The sequence below is a fragment of the Sciurus carolinensis genome (assembly GCF_902686445.1).
Source record: "Sciurus carolinensis chromosome 14 unlocalized genomic scaffold, mSciCar1.2 SUPER_6_x, whole genome shotgun sequence".
Taxonomy (NCBI): Eukaryota; Metazoa; Chordata; class Mammalia; order Rodentia; family Sciuridae; genus Sciurus; species Sciurus carolinensis.
Window position 1 is genome coordinate 6,568,417 of NW_025920104.1, and position 17,278 is coordinate 6,585,694.

Here is a 17,278-nt window from a genome sequence, read left to right on the forward strand (position 1 = left end):
TTAGCCCATTAGGATGTTTTCAGTAAACAAGTCTCTGTCTACAGGAAATAGGGCAAGTGACGTAGGAAATTAATCCTTGCTTTCACATTGACATGAAATGGCACTGCCATGAAAAAAAATGAAGCACACGCTGACATGCTATGCCAAAGTCTTCAGTCAAATTGTCTCACTGAACTTTCCATCTAAGCTGCTCCAGATGAAGACAGAAGAGTTGAGGTAGGTTAAGAGACTCACTTTGGCTAAGATAGGGTAGCAACTAGTACCAGACACACCACTTCCCAAAACATCACCAAATCAGAAAACATAATGTCCAGATTTTTAAAGGCACCACACAGCAACTAAGAAAAATTTTAAAAGAGTTAATAATTTTTTTAAAAAATTAAAGAGCTAAGATCCTAGAGAGAAGGAATAAGCAAAGAAGTGAGCTGAATATTTTCTCTTCTTTTCCTCTCCAGGCATTTGCCAAAGCCTGTTAGAGAGCTAGCAGGGAAGCAGAAAGGATCTATAAAGAAGCTAAGAAACTAAGCAGGGCCCCCAACAGCCCACTAATGCTGAGATTAAAAAAACCTGTGGGTGAGTGTCCACCAAGAAATAGAGGAGTCCTGGTGAATACTCTGGCTTCCATTGGAGTCTCCTGCAGGTGAATGCTCAGTGCAAAGTCAAAACAGAACAGAAGCAGTCTGCACAGCATCAGAAGCCAAGAATGATCCTAATCCCTGATGGGTCAAGGTGATGAACATCATCCTCTAAAAACTAGACAAAGAAATGCAATAATACACCCTCCTGAGGGAGAGGACATCATCTTCAGCCTCTACAAGGTTTTATTCACAATGTATAGCATCAACAAAAAGCTACCCAGGCATCCAGGAGGCAGGAACAAATGATCAAAACAAAACAGAAAAGAAACTGATTGAAAGGCCAACAAAATTCACAGTGAAACTGCCAAATACAGACTTGAAAATGTCAAAAATTATTGACTGATATGCCAAGGGAAAAGAAGAGTGAGAAGTTTAACAGAAAACTCCAATTCATAAAAAAAGAAATAAATTAAAAATTCTAGAACTGAAAAATAACCAGTGAAGACTTTAAACAGAAGACTTAGGATTAGTTACCAAAAAAGAAAAAAGAAAAAAAGAGTTAGTGATCTGAGAGATCAATAAAAAAAAAGTCTTAAGAGGGAAAATAAGAAAATAAAGAGACATAATGGATGCATTAAAAAGGTCTAGCACTCCAAGGGTTTCCCAAAATTGATAGTAGACTCTAGTCATAAATGCATGAAATGAAATACAAGTCTATATGTTTCAATGTGTCATCTCACAGTAAAATACCTAAAAATCTAAGATAAAACTCTTTAAAAAGACATTATATTTCAAATAAGGTTGAAAGCTATCATTTCAACAGAAACAATGGAAACAAGACAATGAAATAACATCTTTAGCATGGCAAATGTGAATAAATAGTAGGTGACATAAAACTGGCTTCCAGCAGACTAGATCTAAAAGAAACACAGAAGTTCTTTGGGCAGAAGGGAAAAGAATTCAGAAAGAAGTAAGGAACTACTGAAAATAATGAGGATCTCCAGAAGGGTAAATAAAGGTGAAGTCTAAAAGGAATACTGATTTCACACAATGATAATATAATTATTTTGTGTTATTTAAAAATATATAGAATTACAATGCACAAAAGCAAAACAAACAAGAAAGCAAAATGAGTTAAGTAAAGTCAGTGCTCTAAGTTTCTTGTATTATCTAGACCATGGTAAAGCATTATTATTGCCACTAAAAGTTATGAATTCATGTCATAATACAACAACTAAAAGAATAAACTAAAACACAAGGTAACAGAATTTTTAAAAATACTGTGATTGCTGGATATGCTAGCACAAACCTGTAATTCCAGCAACTCATAAGGCTGAGGGAAAATCACAGATTAGAGGCCAGTCTCAGCAACTTAACATGACCCTAAGCAACTTAGACCCTACCTCAAAATAACAGATAAGAAGGGCCAGGATGCTACAGTGATGCAGCCATATTCATTTTTATAGCAGCTCAATTTACAATAGGTAATCTATGGTGACAACCCAGGTGCCCTCCAATAGATGGATGAATAAAAAAATGTGATATATGTATATATCTGTTGTATACACACACACACACACACACACACACACACACACAATGGAGTATTACTCAGTCATTAAGAAGAATGACCTTATTATGTTTGTCAGATAATGGATCTGGAAGCTATTGCGGGCCCCTTCTGGAAGGAGGCCTATGTGGCATTCTGTCAGGAGACAGACATGCCAAACAGGCCACTTGGGGACTAGGGTTCTGCCCTGTCCCTGGAAGGAGGCCAACATGGCATGCACCTTTCAGGCCACTCGGGGACTTGGGTCCCATCACCCTTTTCCTGCGTTCTGAACAAAATGTTCTTCTGTGGTAACATATAATCCACCAAGAAATAGACTAGAAGCTGCTTATGCAAGGCTTAGTCTTTAAGGTGCGTGACTAGCTTAACTGCAAACATAAAACACAGTGTTACATGCAGTAAAGACAGAAGCAGCTTCCTATGTGACAAGTATTTCATCTCTCCTGAATAAAGTTCTTCTCAGATCTTGGAGTGTGAGTCATTGACTGAGTCCCCCATAGTTGCTAGCATCAGTTGTGGGTCCCCTCCATAGTTGTAGACCTTGTGCAACAGACTGCCATGCTAAATCAAATAGGCCAGTCCCAAAAAGCCAAAGGCCAGATGTTTTTGCTGATTTGCACAAGTTAATGTAAAACAAGGAGGGGAGAGAACAGAATGATTTAAGCAGAAGAGAATGAAGGAACGGGAGGGAGGATAGGGCAGGAAAAACAGTGGACTGCATCTACCTAACTTTACTATGTACATATATGACTACACCACAGTGGATCTCACCACTGTGTACATCCAAAAGAATGGGGTCCTAATTATAATAAGATATATTTCAGGCTTGTATAATTATGTCAAAATGGATTCTACTGTCATGTGTAACTAAAAAAAAACAATTAAAGAAGGGAGGATTGGAGTTGTGCCTCAGTGGTAGAGCACTTGCCTAATGTGGAAAGCACTAGGTTCAATTCTCAGTGCTGCATGTAAAAAATGAATAAAATAAAGGTCCATCAACAACTAGGAAAAAATTTAAAAAATAAAAATATATAAAAATGAGGGAGCTAGGGATATGTTTCAGTGGCAAATTGTCTCCAGGTTCAATCCCCAGAACCAAAACAAAACAAAATAAATCATCATCATCATCATCATCATCATCATCATCATCATCCAAGTGTGTAAGAGAAAAAGGGAACAAATAATAGATGACAAATAGAAAATAATATGATTTAGGTCCAATTACCAAAGTATCAATAATTACTTACAAAACAGACTAAACTACAGCAACTAAAAGGTGGAGCTGGGTGGGGAATACCACTTCACAGTGCTGTGCTTACAAGAGACACAGATTAAACATAAGGATACAGGAAGATTAAAAGCCAAAGGATGGGAAAAGCTACACAATGTATATTCTAACCAAAAAGCTTGCACAGTCAGTTATCCATTCAGACAAAATAAAACTTTAAGACATCTCACCCAATATTAAAAGGGGGAGGGTTTGACATTTCATACGTTAAGGGTTGACTCACCACATAGTTGTCTCAACCTCCAGTTTGTATGCAAGTGATAATGGCCTCCATAAACATAAGCAAAACCTGAAAGATTCAAAATGATGAACAAGCCCACAATCCAGGAGGGAGATTAAAATATTAACTGAGAAAAGAAGAAAAAAAATTGATACATATAGAAGAGAGACATGATTGAAAACTTGATTAGCTTCATGTACATAGATCACTGTTAGGGTTTAGATATCAAATGTCCCCCAGAAAAACTGATGTGCGAGACACGCAAGAAAGTTTAGAGGTGAAATGACTGGGTAATGAGAGCTTTGACCCAATGAGTGCATTAATCTGCTGATAGCAATTAATTTGGTGGTTAACTGTTAGCAGGCAGGTTGTGGCTGGAGGAGGTGGGTCACTGTGGGTGTGCCTCCGAGATATATTCTGTCCTTGGTGAGCAAGCTTCGTCCCACTCTGCCTCCTGGCTGTCATGTTCTGAGCTGCTTTCCTTTTCCACACCTTTCCACCAAGATGCTCTGCATCACCTTGAGCCCAAAGCAATGGAATTAGCCATCTATGAACTGAGGTTTCTGAAACCCTGAGACCCAAATAAGCTTTTCCTTTTCTAAAACTTTTTTGTCAGGTCTTTTAGTCACAGTGATAATAAAGTTGACTAAAACAATCACTGTACCCCACAACTGTAGAATAAAAAATATTTTCAAATACACACAGAATACTTACCCAAGTTGACCACATATCAAGCAAATTTCAACATGCATCAAAGAAGTAAAATCATTTAATTACTAAGATTCTTTAATTTTTTCTTTTTTTTTTGGTATCAGGAATTGAACCCAGGGACACTTAACCACTGAGGCACATCCCCATCCTTTTTATATTTTACTTAGAGACAGAGTCTTACTAAGATGCTCAGGGGCTCCCTAAGTTGCTGAACTCACAATCCTCCTGCCTCAGGCTCTCAAGTTACTGGGATTACAGATGTGCACCACCACACCTGGCTCCTTTAATCTTAATTTAAGAAATGAACAAAAATATTATCATTGAAAACAACCAAACTTTTTAACATATGAGTCAAGGAGGAAATTACAGTGGAGACAAAGTATTTTTAACTGAATGAGTATAAAAATGACACATCAAAAATTGTAGGGTGTGAATTCAGCTGTTATTAGAGGAAAATTACAGCTTAAATGCATATGTTATGGGGAAAAACACTTTTCAGTATTCTATGTATCTTCCACAAGGGGGGAAAAAGAAATACTAAATCAAACCTAAAGAAAGTACAAGTAAATTAGAACAGAAACTTTTATTCTAAAGTAGACCTCAAAAAAAACCCTGTTAAAATCAAAGTGGATCCTTTGAAAACACTAATAAAATTGGGTAAATCCTTAGCAAGACTAATCAATAAAAGAGAAGGCACAGATTACCAATAACAGGAATGAAATGGCAGAAATCATTACTGAGTCCCAAATTTAATAAGATGATTATGAAAAGCTGTAAATTGCATAATTGTGCAGGCTTGCAAACCTGTGTCTGTTACAGGGTGACAATCTACACATCCCTTCCTCACTGGAAAAGGTAACTGAGGGACTCTTCCAATTCCCCTTTCTTTGAAGTCTGGAAGTAAACCTGGCACAAAAGTATACCTGGTACTGAAATGTTTTATCAGGCCATCTCTAGGACATTGGTCAGAAGACCTTGTTAGTACCAAGGTCAATTGCAGACACAGAAAAAAAAATAAGGTCCATGTACTGTGCATTTGTATGCTGCTCACTGTGATACAGTGTGATAAGTGCTGTAAAAGAAGTACAAACAATGATGAGGTCTTTGTGTTTGTGCCCCCATCTCCATGTCTATGCTGAAATTCTAACTCCCAAAGTGATAGTCTTGGAGGTGGGGTCTCTGGGAGGGCTTAGGTTATGAAAGAAAAGTCCTCTTAGATGGGATTACTGCCCTTACAAAATACCCCAGAGAGATGTCTCTGCTCTTCCACTTGGTGAGGTTGCAATGGGAAGAGGCCCTCTGCCTAAAAGGAAGGAAGGGTTCCTCACCAGACACCCACTCTGCCAGAGCCTTGATATTAGATTTCCACCTCAAGAACTGAAAGAAGTAAAGTTCTGTTGTTTGTGAGCCACCCAGTCTACAGCATTTTGTTACAGCAGCCCAAATGGACTAAGGCAAATCTACTACAGTGCAGAAAAGAACAATTACTTCTAGGAAGTTTTTCCAAAGAGAAAATATCAGGTAGGCCTTAAGGGATGAGCAGAATTTTGCAAAAACTACAGAACTCACAGTGTGAGCACCCATTCCACTATGCACATGGTTTCATACCTCACATCTACTGACTACTTTGGCCTCACCAATAAACTCTGAAGTAAAGGTTGCTATTGTCCCTATTTCATAGGTAAATAAAGTGAAATATTAAAAAGTTAAATATCTGGTTCAAAGTTACATACAGAGTTGTAAGTGGCAGAGTCAATATCTGAATCCGTTTTGCCTGACTCTAGAACCTGGGGTTTTAAACACCCTTTCTAACCCACTACCTTCCAGCAAACTGGTAATAATAATGACAGGCTTAATCTGGGTGGAGATGATACAAAGCTAATATGCAGGACAGAGACATGACCAGAAAGGGTCTGTGATGCAACTCTCCTGTGGCAAATTGAGGTCTTAAATCAGTGTACCAGTGTGATTCAATCTATGTTTCAGGAAGACATGTAAGGTAATTCTTCAATACAGGGAGACTTCTCCACAGAAGGAGGAAAATAAAAAAAAATTAAAATTTTCACCTCACAAAACTGGAGGTACCAACTGGACAGTAAATAACTGAATGCCATTTGCAAAATTTAAAGTGAAAAGATCACAAACCTGCATATAAACCTGTATATAAATGGGCTTAGACAAAAGAAAATATAGACTGATGACTGATTTTTGACCTATTTGATTTAAGCATGTTTTATAAACAAATCAAACATGTAACCTACCTTGCATAATGGACTCAAATGAGTCCATGATACTATGGCCTTGGTAGGATAGCCAATACTTTCTGTCCCTTTTTATACTTCCTGCCTTAGTTTATGTCAAGAGTGAAGTGTCCATATCAGTCTAAAGTGCCAAATAAATACATGAGTAAGCAAACAGAGATTTTCTTCCCTCTTGTCCAATACAAACACTTTACATGGATGGAAAAGAAAGCACCCATCCAGAAAAGAACCACCAGCTCCCAACCCCCACAGCCCTGAAAAATATAAGGAACTTTGTTCCAGAAGAAATTTACTCTAAGGAAATATTATAAAGTGAAAAGGGAAGAATGTTTCTCACAATGATTTTCATGAGAGAATGATTTACAACAGAAGAAAAGAGAAATTATAACAATCAGAAAATAGCTGTCAACTATGTGAATCCACTCAATGGAATACTATGGAGCCCTTAAAATTATGTTCACAAAAACTACATAATAATTTTGAAAAGGGTTTGGGGTATAACTCAGTGGTGAAGTGCTTGCCTGGCATGTATGAGACCCTGGCCTCCATCCCTAGAACCATACATACACAAACAACAAAAAAAGTCCTTTGTAGTCAAGCTTGGGAGTGCACACCTGTAACCTCCACAACACTGGAGGCTGAGGTAGAAGAATCACAAGTTTGAAGTCAGCCTCAGCAATCAAGTGAGACCTTTCCCTCCCTCTAAAAATAAACAAAAATAAAAGGACTAGGTGTATAGCTCAGTGGTAAAGCAACCATGGAGTTCAACACCCAGTACCAAAAAATTAAAATAAATAACTCAGAAAAAACTATAAGCAAAATATAAATGGAATAAATGACATGAACAACTATGTAAATATACTGAAATAACAGTGGCTGCTGAGTCTGGAAGATCAATTCTATTTTTCTAAACTTTACCAAGTATTTAGTGAAAAATTATAATTCTTTTTTTAAGTCCTTCTATGCCAACATTTGGTAATTATAAAACACACACACAAAGCAATTCATGAACTAAAGCCACATATACACTCTACTCAGAAGTCAGGTTGACTTACCCTGTGCTCCAGTTCTGGAAGTAGTAATGATGCAGCTTAAGGCTGGGTTCTAATTCAGAAGCCTTTCCCATGCAGTCTCACCCAAGAGGAAGATTTCTATTAGGCCTGCTAGAAGACATCCTTTTAATACCTAGAAGATGTTCTTATATTGCTCCTTCTTAGATATGGTATTCCTTATTGTTAAAAAGAAGAAAAAAAAACAAGGAATTTTTAAATACGTCTAAGAGCTGTGTACCCAGCTTCATATTTAAAGAACACCTAATTAGCCATGGCATTCTCTCCACCATGGCCTCATCAAATAAAGAAGCATGTAATTATCCAACTGTGTGAGTGACAACAATACACTCTCTGCCACTCCACACCTTACAGATCCCAGCTTCCCACAGAAAGTTTTAAAGGACAATTATTGTAGCTTGTGTCTGAAGGTACAGTTGGCCCTCAATGCCCATGGGATTTGTACTTGTGGATTCAACCAACAGAAGATAGAAAAGAAAGAAAATCTGTACATGTGTTCAACATATATATGTTCCCTAATAATACAATTATTTGCATAGCACTTTCACTGAGGTATTACAGAGATGATTTAAAGCATAGGGAAATAGGAGCATGGGTTACATGCAAATTCTAGGCCATTTTATGTAGCGACTCAGGCATGCATATTTTGGTATCCTTGGGATCCTGGATCCAACCACCCACAGATAACAGGGGACAGCTGAAGTTTTAAGATAAAGATGAGGGGAGAGGAAGGCAAAAAATTGCCAACACTCTATCAGCTTCAGCAAGAGGCTGTTTTATGATTCTTGCACTGGTATGGAAACCAGGCAACTAGACAGGATGAGTGAGTTCATTAAATACTGAGGATATAATTATTCAGTAAGATAAAACATGGATCTGAAATATGACTAGGGAACAAAAACCAGACTCCTACCTTATAAAAAAAGGCAACTGACCAAAGATAAGTGGCCTACAGTCACTGAAGCAAGGGACTCACCTTTCCCCTCACTTGTTCTTTGGTTCACTACTCTGACTTAAATAAGGGTAAAATATCATGGCATAAAGATCAAAAGAATTAAGACACAAAAATACATGTTACCAATTAATTTGCTTTGAAACTGTTTAACAGCTGGATAAGTTATTCAAGAAAAAAAGACAACTTCATACTAACTCAATAAACCAATTAAACACATATGCCCAGGCTTATTTCAGGGAGCTACCTTCTTAAACAGATAGAATGATCTTAGAACTACCTATACAAAGCAAGACCTGAGCTCCTACAGCAGATGAACAAGGGGGTTTCACAGTGCTAATGAGCCAACTATTGAATATTGTAGTTCAGTGTTTTTACAACATAAAGTCTTTCTGCCTTCACTAGATGCCATAGAGATGTAAAACACCTCAGAGGTAGGAGGTAAGTCGCATAAAGTGATCAGTGGTGATATTAATTAGCACTGAGGAAAGGTATATGTGATCTAGACTAGCATCCAATTGTAGACAGGGTTCAAGGACTGATGAAGTTAATTCCTGCCTCCTAAGATACTTAAATTAAAACATCAAAAAGGGTCAAAGGGGAACATACCAAGGGACCTGTAATGCAACTTCCATTACTGCTTGATTTCACTTAGGTACTGAGTCAGCTGTGTAATTCTAACAAAAGCAAAATCCTCAAAACAGATTAGGATTCCCAAGATTTTTTCCAGAGACATCCTAAAATTCCTGACACTCACAGAAACCACACAGTAATAGAATAATAGACTAGAATGGGGATTCTCACAGGACTGCATCCTGTACCCAGCAGTGGAACATGTGACCCAATTCTGGGTGCATGGGATAATGGATGGGAGTGTATTCTTTCATTAAGCAGTTCAGCTACATGATCAAAAACTTCATTTAACAAAAGAGAAAAAAGAAAGTTTCCCCCATTCAGGCCCCCTTTCTGTTAAAAATTCAAATGTCCATTGAAATTCTTAATGCATAAATTTCTAAGAAAAAACATTCTGTTTTATTCAAATATCCTCAAGAGTAATTTGATCATGATTCTTTTCTAATATACAAATCAGCACTTGGAAAAATAAAATGTCTAGAAATCAACATTTATATAACCACTGGAGGAAGGGGACATTAAGATCAGCCAGACATCACCCTATGTGACAATCAGTGACACCTGGTTTCCAACCTGCCAAAAATTGGAGTGAACTAACAATTGTTCACTTGAACACCTCCAAAGCAGCCTCTTCTTGAGTAGTAAGAGCTCCCTCGAGCTAAGAGCTAAAAGAAGTTAAGTTCTCCTCTGCTTTTAGAGAACTAACCCTTCAGATATAGATAAGCACTGTCCACAGAACCAGGTGGACCTGTACCATAAATCTAGGCCTTTAGTGCCTTCGATGTCAAGTTCAGTCCACTCCTATCCCATAACTTCCCTACAGTGACAGACTTACAAATCAGAACTGAAACAACAACGCACTGCTCTGCAAAGTCCTGAGAATCCAAGTTCTCCTCTTGTATGGCTTCGACATCTAAGACACCAACTATAACTGAAAATATTATCTAAATGTTTACTACCAACATAAAGATGTATAGAATGAAGAGAAGAATGATACAGTTCCTACCACTACCATGCTCACCGAAATAATGTGTGTGTGAGGTGCATGGGGAAGCATCTAATAGGGTGCCCTGTAAGATCACAGCAGTATGACTGGGCTGCTCATCTATGGAGGAACACATGTTCAGGCATGATGGCCAACAGCCTGGGCCATTTCCTTTGCTACCATTGCATCCCATGCATCCCCAGCTTCATGTTTCTCACCTTGCAATGGAAATCTAAATGAGTTCAATTAACTATCAACTAGTCACACTATGGGATATGAAAAATGGAATGAATATTCCCAAGAAACCTCAGCAAAAATCAATTGCTGTTTGGAATGCAATGTAATTTAACTGAGAAATCTCTTAACTACTTCTATTTGTCTTAGAATGATAATAAAGCTACTATGTAGACAGAAGATAGTAAATATGACAGAACTGCCTGTTGGAGATTCAAAACTTCTGTTAAATATGTAAGTGGATGACAGCTAACCCTGAGAGTTTTCTCATATTATGAAAGCTTTAACATGTGATTCACTCTATCCTCCTCTTGGAATTTACAGTATCAGCAAGAAATAGGCCGTTTTAGAGAGTATCTGAAAAATTCTGGCTTGAGAAATCACTTTTGTCACTCTTGCCACTAATTTTGAAAGGAAAGAGTGTTTTGCCGATCAATCTATGGGAAACATCACCAGGGTAAGTGCCAGTTCCTATCAATCTTGAACACAGCTAAAGTCTTCAAAAAGAATGAAAATCCCCACATCCTCTCCACCATCACCACCATGCAGGTACTTGACCTGTATCACCTTTCTCCATCCTGATGAGGCTCCTGTGAGAACTACTTTAGAGATGACAAAAGTGAGGGTCAGATATGCTAAGGATTGTGCCTAGGCCCTCCCACCACCCCTCCTTCCTAGCAACCACCTCTTTTCCTGATGATAAAGCTGAAGGACCCACAAGCAAAGATTCACTTCTAGTTTTGTTTTCATCCCTCTATTCCTTCGTGTCCCAAATCATTTTTGTCTTTTTGTTTTTGTTTTGTCATTTTCCTTCATGACACCTTCCCACTTTCCTAGAACATGTAAAAACCAAGAATGTTACCAGGGCAGAAATGATAAAATTAAATTTATTTCCATCTAAAGAGCTTAAAATAAACTTAAGTTGTAATTCGTCTAGAAGAAATTGGACCTCGGCTTCACATCAACAGCTCGTGCCTGTGCTGAACTCTTAATATCCTTTCCTTATGATGAGTCTGTGGAATGTTGAAATTAAGCTCTTTTTAAGGAATTCAATTTATTTACATTCTCATGGATTATTTATAAGATCCTCTATGGAAAACAAACAAAATAATACAAAAAATTAGTGGCTCATTTTTCCCTTCAGGTAATACTTATCAAATATCCCATTTCAATAAAGTAAAACACTGCAGTATCCACTGTGATGCCTGGTGTACAGTTGTAAGTTGTAGTGTTCCTGGGACTCTGGAGGACCGTGGTTAATGGGTAAGGAGCACAGGTAGAGAAAGTGAACATGTAAGCTATGGCAACCACACGGTCAGCTATCCACCTGCCTCCCAACCCCTTCTCCACCCTCCACTCCAGCTCTGTTGGTTTCAGCATCATGAGGAGACCAGCTAACCTCACAGGCTCCTACCTACCAGATGCCAGCAGTGAGGCCCCTCCTCCTACCCACTCACCCCCAGTATGACAGAACCTTTCCTCAGCTTTGCTGGACAAATGGCTCTATTCCACACTCTCCCTCTCCTCTCTCTGTAACCTCAGCAGCTTTTTGTAGCTGCACTTCTAGACTCAGAATCAAAGAAGTGCTGGCTGCTTCAGGGGAAAAGGGGAACATGTCAAAGACACAGAGCTGTTCTCTCTTCTCAAAGGAAAAGAGGGAGCAAAAGTCAGCCTGGCTCTTAAACAGCATGACTGAGCACATAGGACAGGCTCCTCTGTCTCTCAAGTGCTCCTGTGAGAAGAAGACCTAAATGGCTCATACCCACAGCACTCTCAGGCACCAGAGTACATTTCTGGGCATGTTTTTAAAAACATCAAAATGGAAACATGCAAGCCATGAGCAACTACTGTAGTGTAGTCCCAGGGGGACTTTTTAAAAGCTTCCCAATATAACCCTGGAAGAGGGACCCCTCAGGGTGGGGAACTGTTCACGAGGCTCTAGCATGCAGATGTGGGCAGCACTGTGCTCCACATGGTACCAACACTGGGATCAGAAGACTCTGCCCATACCCTAAGGGACTCGGTCCAGAGTTACAGCAATAGCTGGAATCAAGGTGTCCCAACAGAAGCCAGACTAGACAAGCAGGTTTGTACTGTTCCTCAGTTACAAGATTCTACATTTACACTCTGTATCTCAACTTTATCAAGCTGTATATGCCATACACTATGAATACAAGTATAAACATGTATAAACATACAGACACTGAAAAACTTGCTGAGAATGAACTAAGTAAGAAAAGCAGGCAGGAAGAGAAATTTCTACCAATTACATCAAACTTCTTTCCCAATCCCTTGATCGGGAGCCCTATCCCACCTAGAAGTGAAATACCTTCAATCTAAGACCACGTAACATCACAACAAAGGCTTGTCATTTAACTTTTTTATATTGCTCTCATCTCTTCACAGTTAAATTGCTTAAAAGTAGAGATTAGTATTGCACTGTCGTCTCCCCTCCAACCATGGCCCCATGATGGATGGTACTAACATGTGAAGTACTTGATGAATTGTTATTGCTAGCTTCAAAAGCAAAACCCCACACTCAGGATGTGCTCTTTTTAAATATTTTCCTAGAATACAGAGCAATATCTGGGCCACACCATTTGACTACTTTTCACTATTTAAATGCAAATAAATGCTATACCATTTTTGTGACAATCATTTAAATGATAATTGATTTTGTTCAGTTAACAGAAAAAAAATAAATCAAACAAATGTTCCTTCATGCTTGAACTAACTAATGTCCTGAGTACATAAACTTGATTAAAGGGGAAATAAAGAGGTTGTTATTAATTATGCCAGACTGCAAAGCCAGTAATGGGCAAAAAGCAAAACATTAAGTTATAACCAAGGACATGGTGAGCTATATACCATCAGCTGTCATGAGTTTCAAAAGGGCTAAATGTACAATTCCTATAGCAACATTCACTGCACTGTTACTCCCTTTCATACAAAGCTACTGTCTATAATAAAATTAAGATCCTGGCATTTACCCTCCCTCTCCAACTTGGCTTAGAGAGTTTGAGTGACAGGTTGGACCAGTGCACACCACTTCAGGGCCTGCACTCCCAGTCACTCATCATTCCGAACACACTTATGATTGGGTGGCTGGTCAATGATAAACCTGTAGGTGAGATTTTTCAAGCTTCCCATCCACCCCCCCCCACAAATTTGAAATATTTACAACTAATTAAAAGAAAGGTGATGTGGTGAGGCTGAAGATGCAGAAAAATTCTGATTCTGTCTAGTAGTGAGCTAAGAGCACACTTAATGCTGAAGTAAGACAATATGACAGTAAATAAGGACCCTACTAGTCACCAGCAGACTTCTTCCTTAGGGGCAGCATGTGAAAAGACTTTAGACCCATGACCACTAACTGTTACCCATAAGGGAAAAATCTGGAAAATCAAATGCTGATGCCTAACATACTTTATAAGAGATTTTACTACATGGGAGAATTTTTCTCTTTACCTTAGTACCTCATAAACCAATCCATCTCAATAATCAAACCATATTCCAAGATATCACTGTTCTTCACATGAATCAGTAAATGCCACTATAAAATCTCATATTGCAATATAGGTAGATGGGAAAGAGGCCTGTTTTAAAATGCTCTAGGGAGGACTGATGTCTTTGAGGCTCATCAATCATGCCAGTTGATTGAAAAATATGCATATAACTGACAGCCCAGAAAGGGTTAGAAATACCTCACATTCTAATAAGGACATTCCAAGCCCAAAATCATGTCATGAGGAAAGTAGGGTAATATCGCAGAAATGGGATGGAAAAGGCCTGCTTTACAGAAGTTATGTAAGTCCAATGTGTATACATGCACACACTACATACACAATGTGTGTGTGTATGAATACATATGGATACAAACACATGGTTAGATATGTATAGATATAGATACATCCTGTCCCTCCTTGTAATTCCAGAGTGTCTTCGGATTCACCTTTTCTTCAGTGAGGGAAGTCTAGCATTCCCAGATTGACACTTTCTAGTCCATACAGAAAAACAAAAATAAAAGAGAAGATATCATTCCCATGCCAGTGAGTAGTCTTATGCAGAACCCAACAGAACATTTAATGTTTATTAATTTGTATTTTATTTATTTTTAAATTACTTGTTCATATCCCTTTCCTATATTTTTCTATTAGAGTAATATTTCCTATTATTTTAAAAGTTTCTTTTTTTATTGTATACAAATGGGATACATGTTGTTTCTCTATTTGTAAATAGAGTCAAGGCATACCATTTGTGTAATCATACGTTTACATAGGGCAATGATGTTTATTTTTTTCCCTTCCCCACCACCCCTCCCACCCCTCTTTTCCCTCTATACAGTCCTTCTTTCCTTCATTCTTACCACTCTCCTTCTCCCTAAACCTAAACCTGACCCTAAACCTAATGCTAACCCCTCCCACCCCCCCATTATATGTCCTCATCTGCTTATCAGTGAGATCATTGGTCCTTTAGTTTTTTGAGATTGGCTTATCTCACTTAGCATGATATTCTCCAATTTCGTCCATTTGCCTAAAAATGCCATAATTTTATCATTCTTCATTGTGGAGTAATATTCCATTGTATATATATGCCACAGTTTCTTTATCCATTCATCAACTGAAGGGCATCTAGGTTGGTTCCACAATCTGGCTATGGTGAATTGAGCAGCAATGAACATTGATGTGGCTGTATCTCTGTAGTAATGCTGATTTTAAGTCCTTTGGGTATAGGCCAAGGAGTGGGATAGCTGGGTCAAATGGTGTTTCCATTCCAAACTTTCTGAGGAATCTCCACACTGCTTTCCAGAGTGGCTGCACTAATTTGCAACCCCACCAGCAATGTATGAGTGTTCCTTTTTCACCACATCCTCGCCAACACCTATTGTTGCTTGTATTCTTGATAATCGCCATTCTAATTGGGGTGAGATGAAATCTTAGGGTAGTTTTGATTTGCATTTCCCTTATTACTAGGGATGTTGAACATTTTTTCATATATCTGTTGATTACTTGTACATCTTCTTCTGTGAAGTGTCTGTTCATTTCCTTAGCCCACTTGTTGATTGGATTATTTGTATTCTTCGTGTAGAGTTTTTTGAGTTCTTTATAGATTCTGGAAATTAGCGCTCTATCTGAGGTATGGTTGGCAAAGATATTCTCCCACTCTGTAGGCTCTCTCTTCACATTGCTGATAGTTTCCTTTGCTGAGAGAAAGCTTTTTAGTTTGAATCTATCCCAGTTGTTGATTCTTGCTTTTATTTCTTGTGCCATGGGAGTCCTGTTAAGGAAGTCTGATCCTAAGCCAACAAGTTGAAGATTTGGACCTACTTTTTCTTCTATAAGATGCAGGGTCTCTGGTCTGATTCCGAGGTCCTTGATCCATTTTGAGTTGAGTTTTGTGTAGGGTGAGAGATATGGGTTTAATTTCATTCTATTGCATATAGTTTTCCAGTTTTCCCAGCACCATTTGTTGAAGAGGCTATCTTTTCTCCATTGCATATTGTTGGAACCTTTGTCTAGTATGAGAAAATTGTATTTATTTGGGTTTGTGTCCATGTCCTCTATTCTGTACCATTGATCTACCTGTCTATTTTGGTACTAATACCATGCCATTTTTGTTACTATTGCTTTGTATAGTAGAGTAGAGTAGAGTTACTATTGCTTGTAGAGTTGAAGATCTGGTATTGCAATACCCCCTGCTTCGCTCTTGCTACTGAGGATTGCTTTAGCTATTCTAGGTTTTTTATTCTTCCAGATGAATTTCATAATGGCTTGCTCTATTTCTGCAAGGTACATCGTTGGGATTTTAATTGGAATTGCATTGAATCTGTATAGCACTTTTGGTAGTATAGCCATTTTGACGATATTAATTCTGCCTATCCAGGAACATGTGAGATCTTTCCATCTTCTAAGGTTTTCTTTAATTTCTTTCTTTAGTGTTCTGTAGTTCTCATTGTAGAGGTCTTTCACCTCTTTTGTGAGATTGATTCCCAAGTATTTTATTTTTTTCGATGCTATTGTGAATGGGGTAGTTTTCCTAATTTCTCTTTCTGAAGATTCATCACTTATGTATAAAAATGCATTGGATTTATGAGCATTGATCTTGTAACCTGCTACTTTACTGAATTCACTTATGAGTTCTAAAAGTTTTCTGGTGGAATTTCCAGGTTCCTCTAAATACATAATCATGTCGTCAGCGAACAGGGATAGTTTGAGTTCTTCTTTTCCTATTCGTATCCCTTTAATTTCTTTGGTTTGTCTGATTGCTCTGACTAGAGTCTCAAGGACGATGTTGAATAGAAGTGGTGAAAGAGGACATCCCTGCCTTGTTCCAGTTTTTAGGGGGAACGCTTTCAGTTTTTCACCATTTAGAATGATATTAGCCATGGGCTTAGCGTAGATTGCCTTTATAATGTTAAGGAATGTTCCCACTACCCCAGTTTTTTCTAGTGTTTTGAGCATGAAGGGATGCTGTTTTTTATCGAATGCTTTTTCTGCATCTATTGAAATAATCATGTGATTCTTAACTTTAAGTCTGTTGATATGGTGAATGACATTTATTGATTTCTGGATGTTGAACCAATCTTGCATCCCTGGGATAAAACCCACTTGATCGTGGTGCACTATCTTTTTAATATATATTTGTATGCGATTTGCTAAAATTTTGTTGAGAATTTTTGCGTCGATGTTCATTAAGGATATTGGTCTGAAATTTTCTTTCCTTGATGTGTCTCTGTCTGGTGTAGGCATCTGGGTGATATTGGCTTCATAGAACAA